Genomic DNA, 12995 nt, shown 5'->3' on the forward strand with positions numbered 1-12995 from the left:
AAATACATTAAAAGTGACTGGTGTGACTCAGTTTTAAAACGTTTAACTAATTTAAATGTAAATAGCTATATGTGCTTACATTTGGGCAATGTAATTTGAGAGAGTAAACTCTATTTTCAAAAACACCATTTAAAAATATAGCCCATCAACTAAGGAACACTACAGTCTACAATTTAAACCAATAATCTGTAATGTCCAAACAACATTCCTTGCAATGTAGGAATTTTGGATGAGTTATTATTTTCAAAGTGTCCATAAATTAGCGTATTTTACTATAAGGAGAAGTGAACACTTTATCACGTTACTCTTCTCAGAGTTCCTTTAAACAAAAGCCTTCACATCTTAAGCAAAAATAACAGGAAAACAGTTGAGAATATCTATTCTCATTTTGTAAAGTTCAACACCTGCTACTTTTCTTTTTTCAAATAAGCAAAGTAAGGACTAGATAAGGTCACATGACTACTGAGTAACAGTGTGAGTTGTAGACTCAGGAATATTGGTATCTACTTATTGCCCTTTAGGCTAAACATATTTAATGCTAGTCAGTGTAAGGAGCTGGATTTTTTTGAACAGAGAAAAAATAAACACAAAATAAAATTAAACAAATATGGTATTTTAGAAAGGAGTTAAAATTAAATATTTCCAAAAGTACTGTCTTGAATAACAGAGATAGCTTTTCATGAATGTTTTCATCCAAGAGCTTGATATATATGAATACCTACATGGTCTTTTTAGCACAGAGCTTTGGGTCTTACTTGCAAACGTAATGCTATGTTGGAATAATCTAAAAGTCATAACAAAGTTAAAGTGGATTTATAGACTCTTAGTTTGTTTATAATTTCACAGGGAAGCATTTTTTTTCATATATAAGTTTACACTGTAGTACATAGATCTTTTTTATTGCTCAACATGTTTTAAAATGCAGAAAAAAGAAAGATAATAATAAAAAACACCTGTGTTCTCACAACCAATAATTAACAAGATTTTGGCATTTTTGTTTTAGAAATTTTAGTAACAAAATATATTATAGAAAAAGTTGACATTCCTTTTGTTTCCTACATTATATTTTCAAGATTTTTCAGTTTTACGATTTACAGGATTTAGTAACCCCTCATATTTCAGTCCAACTTGGCAAAAATAACTCTGTTGATTAGTCAGGGTTCAACTGAACTAAAAATAAATAAAGAGAGAATCTTCTCTCTCTTCAATAAACCATAGATATTTATCACAGAGTCTAAAATTACTTAAAGATCCATGGGATAGAATAAAGAAATAAATGCTTGGCTAAGTCACCACACAAGACTTTCTAGCTACTCCATTCATTCTCCCCTGCAGTAATTCCAGGGATTGCCCGAGCTTCCCTTCCATTCCAAAGTTTACTTTACACATGCAAATAGACCAACCTTGTGAATATTTGAGAGATACTGCCTGCTTTTTCCCCCTTATTTTTTAAGCTAACATTCTCCTTTCTCAGGGATTGAGATGATTCTTGGTATTTTCACTTGACCTGATCTTTCTGCAGTACTTAGCCTTTTTGGCATCTGGATAGTATAATTTTGGCATCTGGATAGTATAATCTAGCTTAAGGTTTGGTGAATTAAAGAGAATGGCATCTCTATTCCTAGAAACTGCTTTATTATTGACTAATAACTAACTGGTGGTGAACAAATTACCTTTACAACAATTATGGCTATCAGACCAAAAAAACAAACAAACAAAACCTCATCTTGGTACTGGAATCATGAAAATTTGACTTTAACTCCAGATTTTATTTTTGGCTTATCTAGTTGTGACTTGTGGGATGCAAATGTCCTCCGTGAGGTTCAGTTCTTTCCTTCCAGTAATTTGGTCAAAATAAATGAGACTAAAAAGGTGAAAAAGCACTAAAAAGGTGAAAAAGCTCAAGAGAATACTAGTGATACAGAAAGCTATCAGTAATTATCAGCTAACAAATATAGTAAATGATTTTTGGCGACTTCACTCTGAGTGCTTGCACAATACTTACATATTTGAAATAAATACTTTAATGACAGTAATTCTATGCAAGAACTACAATGATAAACATTTTTAAATGGAATCATATTTTTTTTTAATTGATAATCTGTAAGTCAAGTAAGAATAACCCTTAAAACAAACTTGAGGCTGTTATACTCAAAGACCTTTAGCAAATGCATCTTGGCTACAAAACTTACTGTTTACTCTAAACCAGAAAGAGAAAATGAACTAGTTTCTTTTTTGTTAAGGCCATTATACACTGAAAAGATGCTTCATTATCCCTTCTATTTTTCCCCACCACTAATTCTGTCAGCTCTATTTTTTTCCCCTCAAAACTTTTCTTTAACCCCTTTTAGTTGCGCATATTTTTCTCTATTTTCTTTTCTCTCCTCCTTACTACATTTGTTTTCTTCTTTTACTATGCTACAATATTGCACTTAACCAAAAATGTATCAAAGATCCATTTGTTACCTAACTGAACAGAGCATTCCCACTGGAAGCCGATTTTATTTCAGGAGTTCTCTCACATTCCTTCAGTGTCAACAGAGATTTACAGACAATTTAAACATCAAAGTTTTTCTCATAGCCTAAAAAGTTTTTGGAAGCAATTAGCAGTCACTGAGAATTATCTCAGTGATTAAGAGGCTCATAGGTTCAGACTCAAATCTAAAATCAACTGTAGGAACAAGACTTCTCTGAATGAACCAAAGAAACATAGAAACACAGTATGTTATTACCCCAGCATATTTTGCCCCCTACTTTGAGTTAAAAACAGGAATTTAATTCACACATTTTTGGTTAACCATTTTCTAGATATCTTGAGTATTCAAAAAAAAATGATGATTATAACCTGATGAATATAAAGAAAACTTAAAATTCCATCAGCATGCATGTGTGCAGTTTATGAAGAAAACTTAAAATTCCATCAGCATGCATGTGTGCAGTTTATGAAGAATGCGATTTTTATATAGCTCCAAATTCTTCAAATTGCATCTTTCTCCAAATCTTAACAATTAAAAAAAGAAAAAGAATTTTCACAATAGAGAAACCTGAAACATACCAACTATCAAATGATTAAAGCAAACATCCTTAATGGGACAAACTGAAGCTGTAAACATTAGACATCATTACCATTTATAGCTACCTAATTGAATTGGTGTGGCAACTTAATGATTTATAATTATATGCCTAAATAGCTCACATAACAATCTGTTTATATGTTTAAATCAATTACATAGTCAATGAGTTTCTCTCATATATCCTGAATAATCCTTATTAATTTCTCCTCAATGAATACGTGATGCTTAATTTGGTTAAGCAAATATGTTTACTATCATAAATTAATGCAGGCCATGTACTTAATAATCAAAGTGAATTCCATCTCAGAGAAAACTACAGTGATGGATTAAAAGTGTTCCAGGCAAGAAAAATAATTTCAAACCTATTATTACTATGTTGAATATAATCACTTCCTTCAGTCTATGGCACCATGCCTGCTCTTCAGGGAACTTCTAAAAATCAATTATAATGAACCAATATGTCTGGAAAATGTTAAGGATGTGGTACTTTTCAGTGATTTGTGCACTAATTTAGAGGGAGAACAGATTTGGATTAAAGTTGTGGGTACCTGGATAACCTGTCTCTGCTATTTTGTCTTAATCTCTTTTCAAGAACATAAATGAATTTAGTGTGTGTGCTTCCTGCCCACAGTGTAGTGTACCTGTTGTTTGCTGATGTTGTTTCCTGTGGAGACAGACAAAGGGTCCCTTTGAAGGTGTGGGACACAAATGGCATCAGTTACCTTGAGGGAAGTTCAGTATTCAGACAAGAAAATGAGGCCTAAGGAGAAAGGTCTCTGATCCAAAGTTGCAGGACAACACTTGTTGTCTGTGGGCCTCATGGAGTGAAGACTGAAGCCTCTGACAAGGACAGGCTTGTTGATACCACATGTTTTGGGAGAAATGCTAGGCTCCATGGAGCTTCTTTCTGACTAGGCAGTGCCCCACCTGTCAGGGCTCCATGAAAATGGGTCAGGGCTTCCTAACTGCAAGAGTAGCCACAGGTAGCAGGAGTAGTACTTTCCTTCTGTTATCTCTGAAACTTTAATAACATCCTATTTCAAGTGATAAGCTCATCTCCTGTAATAAGGATAAGAACTGTAGCTGAAATGAAACTCCCATGTGGAAAACAGCCTAGGAAAGGCATTTCTCCAGGAAGTTACCATTATGGAGATATGATGACAGATAAAGCTAATAGCAGGGATTTGGCAACAGTCAGCCACTATAATACTTAACAGCTGGCAAGGATTTGTAGGGCAAATAATTCTTCCGAGATTCTCAAATATATCTACATATGGGATCCTAATGAAATATTAGGCTTCTTGCTAAAAGCACATGGATCCCTAGCTAAATATATTTCGTGGTGTTTATGAAAATGAGATATAATAAGTTGAAGACTGGTAAACACCAGGTATAATTTTAAAAGGAGGAAACAATTCTACTCATATAATGAAACCACTGCATTCACTGCAGGTGAAGTTCTGAAAATAAAATGTGTCTCTCCCAAAATATGCCAAAAGATTTCATGCAATAGCTAGAGCATGGGGAACATTAGTTTTTGAATTGGAATTCATCTGTACCTGGGACTCAAAGCACTGACTTCCACTATTCCTCTAATTGAGTAAAATGATACTTCTCTTCCACTGCCATTTTTCATGTATAAGAAAAGACATTTAAAAGAAGTTTTGCAGTGAGGACCCCGGAATTATCTCCTGTTGTAGTACAACCTTCTTAAATGTGGAATTGACGCCAGCAAACATTACATCATTAACAATTCCTGGGAAATAAAAAATAGGCTTTGGGTAATAAAATAAAGTCTAACCTTTTTTTTTCCTTTGTGTTTAGCCCAGCTTCACTTGCTCAGACGTTGCCACGTGCAGAGGTCTTATACCTGGCGCTTCAGACTGGAGTTCCCAGGGCAAAACGGCTCTGCCAACACGTCCGCTCAGCGCCCCGGAGCAGCAGTACTGCGCTCCACGCTCACTTCAAGATGGCGGCGGCGGCCGGGGCGGCGTCCTCCTGCAGATACGCTGCACCTGGCCCCGCGGTCTGCCGCCCGATGGGGCGCGAGCAGCACAGCTGCACCCAACTGGCCAGAACCCCGCCCCCTCCCCCCACTGACGAGATTCCGGTAAAGCTGCCCGGCCCACAGCCTCTCGGGGTAAAGCACCTGTGCTCTATAATGAGAGCTTGGACCTCTCCGCTCATCAAATAATAAAGCTTTCTTTTACTTCTGAACCAAGCTCCATCTCCTGTTGTCCTGAGCAAAAACTGTCAGGAGGAACATTGTTGGCGCCTGACTTTAAAGGGTCAGTAGCAGAATCATTGGATAAAATTAAACTATCTTCATGAGAAATGGCAATTTACTTTAAATTATTCCTGGGAAATAAAAAAACTTAAAAAATTACTTAAGATATTCTGTAAATATTAGCGGAAGTATGTCTCTTTAAGACCATTGTTTTTTAATTAATTTATTATCATAAGCATGTATAATTCTATGGTAGAAAAACACTACAGCATTCTAACTTTTAAATAAAGATTAATATCTGGCTGCCACACGGGAAATTGGTGGAGTCTGTGCCTTGTATACAAATAAATTTCACATAAGTTAATTTACGTAAACAGGCCATCTTTTCAAAATAAAACTTTTGATAAAGTTAATTTTATCTAATGTGCGACTCTGCTTTAACTGATGTGTTTTTTAGCCACTCATATAAATAATATACACAGAAAACTTAGGACACCTGGTTGGGTAGAAAATAGTTTATACCTGTTGTAGGACACCTGACTGGGTAAAGAGAAGAGAAGAAATAAAGATCTTTAAAATTTCTGCTGAAAACATACTTTTAACCATTTTACTCAGTTATGATTGATGTGAAAATGCTGTACATACTTAATGTACACAACTCAAAGGGTTTTGGGGTAAGTATATTCCCATAAAACCAGCACCATCATCAAGGCCATAAACATACCAGTTTCAGCCCAAAGATTCCTCTCACTCCATTATTATTGTTGCTGAAGACCATTCTTTTTGAAGACACGTTTTTTACATAGAATCACATACTGTATGATTAAAAAAAAAAACTTTATTTTAAACATTCAGACTCTTTTGCTGTGGGCATTCTGGATATCAATATACCACCAGTACAGGGGGGAAAAGGGAAAAAAATGGCCAAGCAGACCATGGAGATTATTTATGGACAGGGTCTATAAAAGGAATAAATATATTTTGTTTGCTACAATTCAGCCACATGCCATACCAAACCATAAAAGATGATGGCAAATGTGGTTTAGTTCCAAGCACAGAAGCAACAGAATATTATTTTAGTGAAGAACTATGCAGACTGAATACCACAAAAATTGATTAAAAGATAAGTAAATAAAGACAACAACTTGCATTTATTAATCTTATCCAAGATGGTAGAAATTTTGCACCTAATATATAGAATTTCAAAATTATAACTATTAAAGTAGCAGATTCCTGTAACTGACAATAAATTATTTCCCCATCATGATAAGTAGCAATGATTCAAGGCTGAGTAATCAAGGGGAATGCAAATGCTAAGGCAGTAAGAAGTGGATGGTAATATCTTTGGAAAATAGTGGATGATTCAATGTGACTTGAGTCAGAATGAATGGAGGCATGCATTTGGGGAAGGCAAATATATCTATAACCACTGTGCACACAAATTTAAAATCTTAAACTATAAAACAGCTTTTAAAGATTCTCTCTTTCACTCCAATTAGGCTTTTAGCCCTCTATCTATCTGTCAAAAATGTTCTTGTCAAGGTTACCATGACCTTCACATTGCTGAATTAAATTATAATTTATAGACCTACTTACATAAAAATATATTCAAATAATTATTAAAGTGATCACAATAATAATAAATAATAATGAAGCCATTAGTTCACACCTATAATGATCATCATTAACTCTAAATTTGTAAATACCAGGGGAAAAAAAAACAAAACAAAAAAACCCCCGAAAAACCCTTCATTTTTCCTGGGGTAGTGACAAAAAATAGAACAACTGCCCCAGCGTGCAAATAATATCTTTGGTTTTCCAATCACGTACAGGGCATAACATTCCCTTTAATGTGAGAACAGATGCAAGTGATGTAATGGGCTTCTAGTATTTGGGTATCACTGAGGTAAATTGGAAAAATTTAAGAGAAAATACCCAATAACTTATTACCTTTGATTTTTTAAAATTTCAATTATTTTGAAAGGTTTCAAAATACAGAATCAAGATTGATCTATACCATTGATTTAGTTTGGTCATATTCTATTAAAAATTATGGATGGCTACATTAATATGTGGGATCATTAAAAATTAAAGTGACACCCATACATATATTAATTTATTGCATAAACCATAGGAAATAGATCGGCAAAATAATAGTTCCCACTTAAACATTCCTAATATGCTTTATAGTAGCCACAAAACTGAAAACAATCTAAATAGCCACCAATAGATGAATGAACAAACTACAGTATAACCATACAACAGAGTACTAGTCAGCGACAGGAATGAACTATTGATACGTGTTACAACATGGCTGAACCTCAAAATAATCAAGAAAAAAGCAGACAAAAAGAGTGCACACTATATGATGCTACTAATATATAATTCCAGACAATATAAACTGATCTCTAGTAACAGAAAGTTGACCAGCACTTCTTGAGGACAAAGAGGGATGAGCAAGAGGAATCACAAAGTTTCATGAGAAAACTTCAGGAGCATGTGGATATGTTTATTACCTTGATTGTGATAATGGTTTTATAGGTATACACACACATCACCTATGGAAGTGTATACTATGTGCAGTTTATTGTATACCAACTGAATCACCATAAAACTTTTAAAAAAGAAACAATAGAGGTTTTGAAAAAAAATTCCTAAAGTACTTTTCTGGTAAAGATAGACCTTCCCATTTGATAGATTAAAACACTGAGGGGATAATTGAAGAAGTTGCTTGATATTCTTTTTTGAACAGCAGTCCTTTTTTTTTTTTTTTTTTGGTAATTTAAAATGACCCATCAGTGTCTATTTCTCCAACTAAACCCTGACTCTCTTGCCCACACTGGCAAGCCACATATCTATTCCATTAATTGATTTAAGCTCAGATTTATGTTCTGAATGGCCCCATTAGTTAGGTTGAAGTTTTCACCCCAGGAGGATAATGGCATCTGTGACATCACAGATAGAGGACTTCTTACAAGAAAGTGACAGAGAAACTGTTTGTAAAAAGATAATGATTGAAAAAAATGAGATAAATTTCTTTATGTGTTGAATGCCCCCTACAGCTTAATTAATGGGGTCATGCACCAGATTTATCTATGCTAATTATGTTTCCGTTTTCATTTTCGGCTCTCCTATACATGGTAATTGGTAAAGATCAGTCTCTTTTGTGTCTTTTATTTTCCATGTTTAAAAAGAAATGGATTTTCCTCCCACCTGAAGTTAAAAGAGATAGAATGTAAGTAACACTATAATAAAATTATTTTATAATCAATTTATACTTTCTATGGATGGATCAGATCTACTCTGAATTTTCTTTAGTAAAGTCAAATCTGACTAATTTCCCTCTGTATGCAAATATTTTTTAGTATGTGTTCTTATGATGCACTCGTGTGATTCTAGGGCTGACATTATATAACCTGACATCAAAATGTCATAAAGACTGCATAATTCATTCCACTTGAATTTTGGATTTTAAAATTCTATTTTATTTATTTTTGTAAAGACTCATTTTACTAAAGCCTACATTAACTAGTATTTGATCAGTGATAAACTTCTATGTGTGAGAGAAGTAAGCATCTATCATGTTTGTGTTTTCATGCCACTCAGAATTGAACGGGATTCTAATACGCGGGTAAACGTGCAGACCTTTAGCACAGTAGTTGGCATATAGTTACTGGTTAATGAATATTTTTTTGTCCTTCTTGTAAGTGTAGAAAATGATAAAATAATGACTATATAAAGTTCCTTCTCAGAAATGCACATTTCCATTTGTAACTTCATTCTGAATTCACACGATCTCAAAATATTTTTTAAAATATTAAAGACCATTTTGCTACATTGGACAGTTTCGCCTTTGTATTTTTACGTGACAACTCCCTTACTGAAATTTCCGTCATAAGTGTTACTTATTTACCAATTCCACATTGCACCTCCCAGTTTAGAGACTAGTCTTAGCTTCAGACTTCTTGTGTTCCAATATAGGATGGATCTACAAAGTAATTTTATCCATCTCAGCCCCATTTCTCTTATCAATATAATAGAAATATAGTAATTCTCATAGAGCTATTGTAGAGATTATATAAAATCATTTCTTTTTAACGATTGCTTACACAGTATCTACTATGTGTTGGATATTTCTTAAAAATACTTATATAACCTTAAATCAATCCTATTATTGTTCCCATTCTACATGTCAGGAGATTGAGACACAGAGAAATTAAGTAGTTTCTCTAACATCTAACAGCGAGCCAGTGGTTCAGTCTAGGCAGCCTGTTTCTAGTCTCTCTGTACTTAACCTCCAAGCTGCTCATGTGCTCTGTGACCAAGATGGCCTTAGTGTTCCCCTCAGTCTAACTAAATTTTAGAAAGATTTCTTCCTGATTGTGACTGTAGATCAAATTATAAACCTTTACTATTACTAATTTTTAATTTTTAATATCATCAAAAATTTTGGTACAATTAAGGTCTAAAGGGGGAAATTTGCTTGCTCTATCCTATATTAGAGGCTAGTTGACTATGTCATAAAGAGATTAAATAACTTCTCTGAGATTCCATAAGTCTCAAATCCTTCCCTGACTACAAAATTTTAAATGGGGACAATATTAACATAATGGGACAGGCCTGACAATGAAATTAGATCATTTATGTCAGGTATGTATATGGTACAATATATATCTCAATAAATGTCTCTTCCCTAACTTACCACCAAATAAGCCCTCTACCCACGGTCCTTCCAATAAATCCTCACATACAGGATTGTAACTAGATCTTGTGTCAAGATTTCTGGCATAACTTCTCAAGTTACTCTTGGAAGTTAATTTTGAAATTTAAATAACATTGCAAATAAGAATTTTTGTTTCAAAAAATACATGACTCATTGAAATGAATGGACTTGTTAGTCTATAAACTATTTGAACAACATTGATAGGTACATGGAAAAATCACATGTGTGAGAGACACTTATATAGGAATACTTGGAATATTGATTTCCATGTTTCCAATATGAAATCTGTGGTATTCTTCATGCTGTTTCTTTGTGTGCAGTGTGCCTTTTCTCCTTCTTCTGGCTACTTTTAACATATCTGTTGCAGTAGTTATTATTAATTTTTCAAAATCTGATTTTGATCAGGGTTGGCATGGAGTGTGTGTGTGTGTGTGTGTGTGTGTGTGTGTGTCTGGACCTACCTTCTCTCTAGGATGTTGCTATAGTTTTATCTAGCCATATCTTCCCAAACTCCAATCTCAGTCTCTTCACTTCTACAAGATCACAATCTTTTAGGGGGTTGCCCCTTTCTGCACTCCAGTCTGCAAACTATGCAAGAGCAGCAAGCTGGAAAATCATAGGCAACACTAATTTTTATTCTGTTACCAAGGATCAGAGTCCTGTACTTTCTGTTGTCCAATGTCTCAAAATCATTGCTTCACATATTTTGTCCAGTTTCTAGTTATGTAAGGGTAAATCTGCCTCTTGTTACTCAATTATGGCTAGATGAATTTGCATTTCTTTAAGTCTGTCATGCATTGCTTTATTTATTTTGAAATCTTTGCACTAGGTACCTACATACTTGAGGCCTGTTCTACCTTGTTGATGGACAGTATTATTAAATACTCCTTTCTACACAGGAAATAGTCCTTCTTCAGACTGATTTTTCTGATACTGATATACTCACTACATCTTACTACTATTTGCATAGAACATTTCTTTTTAAACATTTACTATCAATCTAGATATGGTTTTAAAAAAGATCCACTAGTGCTTGCTTCTACAGCACATATACTAAAATTGGAATGATACAGAGATTAGCATGGCCCCTGCGCAAGGATGACACACAAATTCGTGAAGCGTTCCATATTTTTTGATGATGATAGTGATCCCACTGTGATTTTAGGTATTTATTTCAAAATAAATATCCATGAATGAAAAATAAATTAATTTTGACAAAAAATAAAAAAATAAAAATAGATCCACTATAGTTTTCATGTAGGCAACATGACAATTCTGCTTTTACATAAGTTTGATTATCTCTACCTTTTAATTAGGATGTTTAACCCAGTAGAATATTTTGTGATTACCGATATGTTTAGATAAACATCTACATATCCAATCTTGTTATAAATTTAGCTATTTGATTCCAATTTGTTTTTATCTGGACTTTGTACCCGCCTTTTTTCTTTGCCATTTGTTTTTGTTTGAGTACATTTATATTCTATATTTTGTTAATTATTGGCTCTTTAGCTCATTTCTCTTGTTTTAATTTCAGTGAGTTTTCTAGAGTTACAATATGCATTTTTAATTTATTACATTTCACCTTCAAATAATATTGCATTATCATATACATTTAATAAGCTTACACTGCTGTTGTAACTCATTGATCTAATCATTATAGTCAATGCAGTGGCTGGATTATAAACATACACCCATGCACACTTATGCCAATATTATATGTTTAGGCCATCAAGTTGCTCAAATTGAGTAAAAAAGAAAAGTGAAATTAATTCCAATAGCACTGAATAGATATTCCCTATTTGACTGGTAAATTTCTTCCAAACCATTCATCTTCAATGTATGTTGAATCAATGCTTTAATACCTATAGGGACAGGGTACTCATTATCTTAGGCAGCAGACAGACTTGGATCCCTCTGGCACAAAACCCTGCCTGCACTTAAACACAAATCTATTTTTGAAATACTTTATCTAAAACAGACATTAATCCCCTTGCTTATGACAGGCTTTCAAATACTGAAGACATATACCTCCTTCCCTTGTGAGCTCACTGTTTGTGATTTTAAGATGCCACGCTGCCTTCCATCATATGTCTTGTGAAGTAATTTAGAGTTCCTCACATTCTTCTTTTCTTCTTCATCTTTATCTGAATTAATTCCATTTTTATATACCTGACATTGAACAAAACATCTGATGAAACGTCATACCCTTAATTCCCTCGGCTGGCAAATCATGCCATTTGTCATACACAATTACACATCCTTCGAGCGTCTTGTCATTTTGTAGCATCTACAGAATCTAGTAAAGTGCATATAGTCATTTTTTAAGTTAACTGGAGGATTACACATTTTAAAACATTATTAATTGTGTTTCATTTATAGTTAACTGTAAGAAACTGAAAATGTAGAAGGCAAAGATGAATAGTTCATAAATGTTTGCTCTCTGGCAGTTATATCAAGCACAAATGAATGGGTTAGCTTATGTAAACATTCATTTGAAGCCCACTCAGGTGAACAAGAAATTTGTATGATTTTCCTACAATATGTTTATTTCAGAGATTCAGTATACTATTATCCAATAATGATAAAATGGTTACATAGTTCAATAGAGAACTACTAAGGTCAAAATTCATAAAATAAAGATACTGAAATTGTTCTTTTAAGCTTCTTCTCCTTTTAAGATTTTTATTTGTGCTAGGCATTTTAAATCAAAAACCAATTAGAATAAAATAAAATCCAATTTTATGGGCCATGGAGAGACCATACAATTTCATTTATCATTACAGAGTCTCTCCCACTTAGATCTCTTTTGAACATTTTATTCCTAGGGAGTATCTTTTTTCCAACTGCATCAGTAAACGGAAGGTGTAATACTGTTCAGTTTTTCTTGTATGTGCTTTGTTCTCATCTGCCATCAGCTGAAGTCAGTTGTCAGTCTCTAAGATATAATGAGAACTACTTTTTGCCACAC

General features: G+C 33.7%; 1 non-coding gene across 1 annotated transcript; it reads left to right on the forward strand.

Annotated features, from left to right (window-relative positions):
• The first annotated feature begins 11053 nt into the window (after window positions 1-11053).
• Window positions 11054-11157, forward strand: LOC123616319 (U6 spliceosomal RNA). The gene has a single exon (XR_006724306.1). It is a non-coding gene; the product is annotated as a U6 spliceosomal RNA (small nuclear RNA).
• Window positions 11158-12995: the final 1838 nt, after the last annotated feature.

This window comes from Camelus bactrianus, chromosome 4 (genome assembly GCF_048773025.1).
Source record: "Camelus bactrianus isolate YW-2024 breed Bactrian camel chromosome 4, ASM4877302v1, whole genome shotgun sequence".
Classification (NCBI taxonomy): Eukaryota; Metazoa; Chordata; class Mammalia; order Artiodactyla; family Camelidae; genus Camelus; species Camelus bactrianus.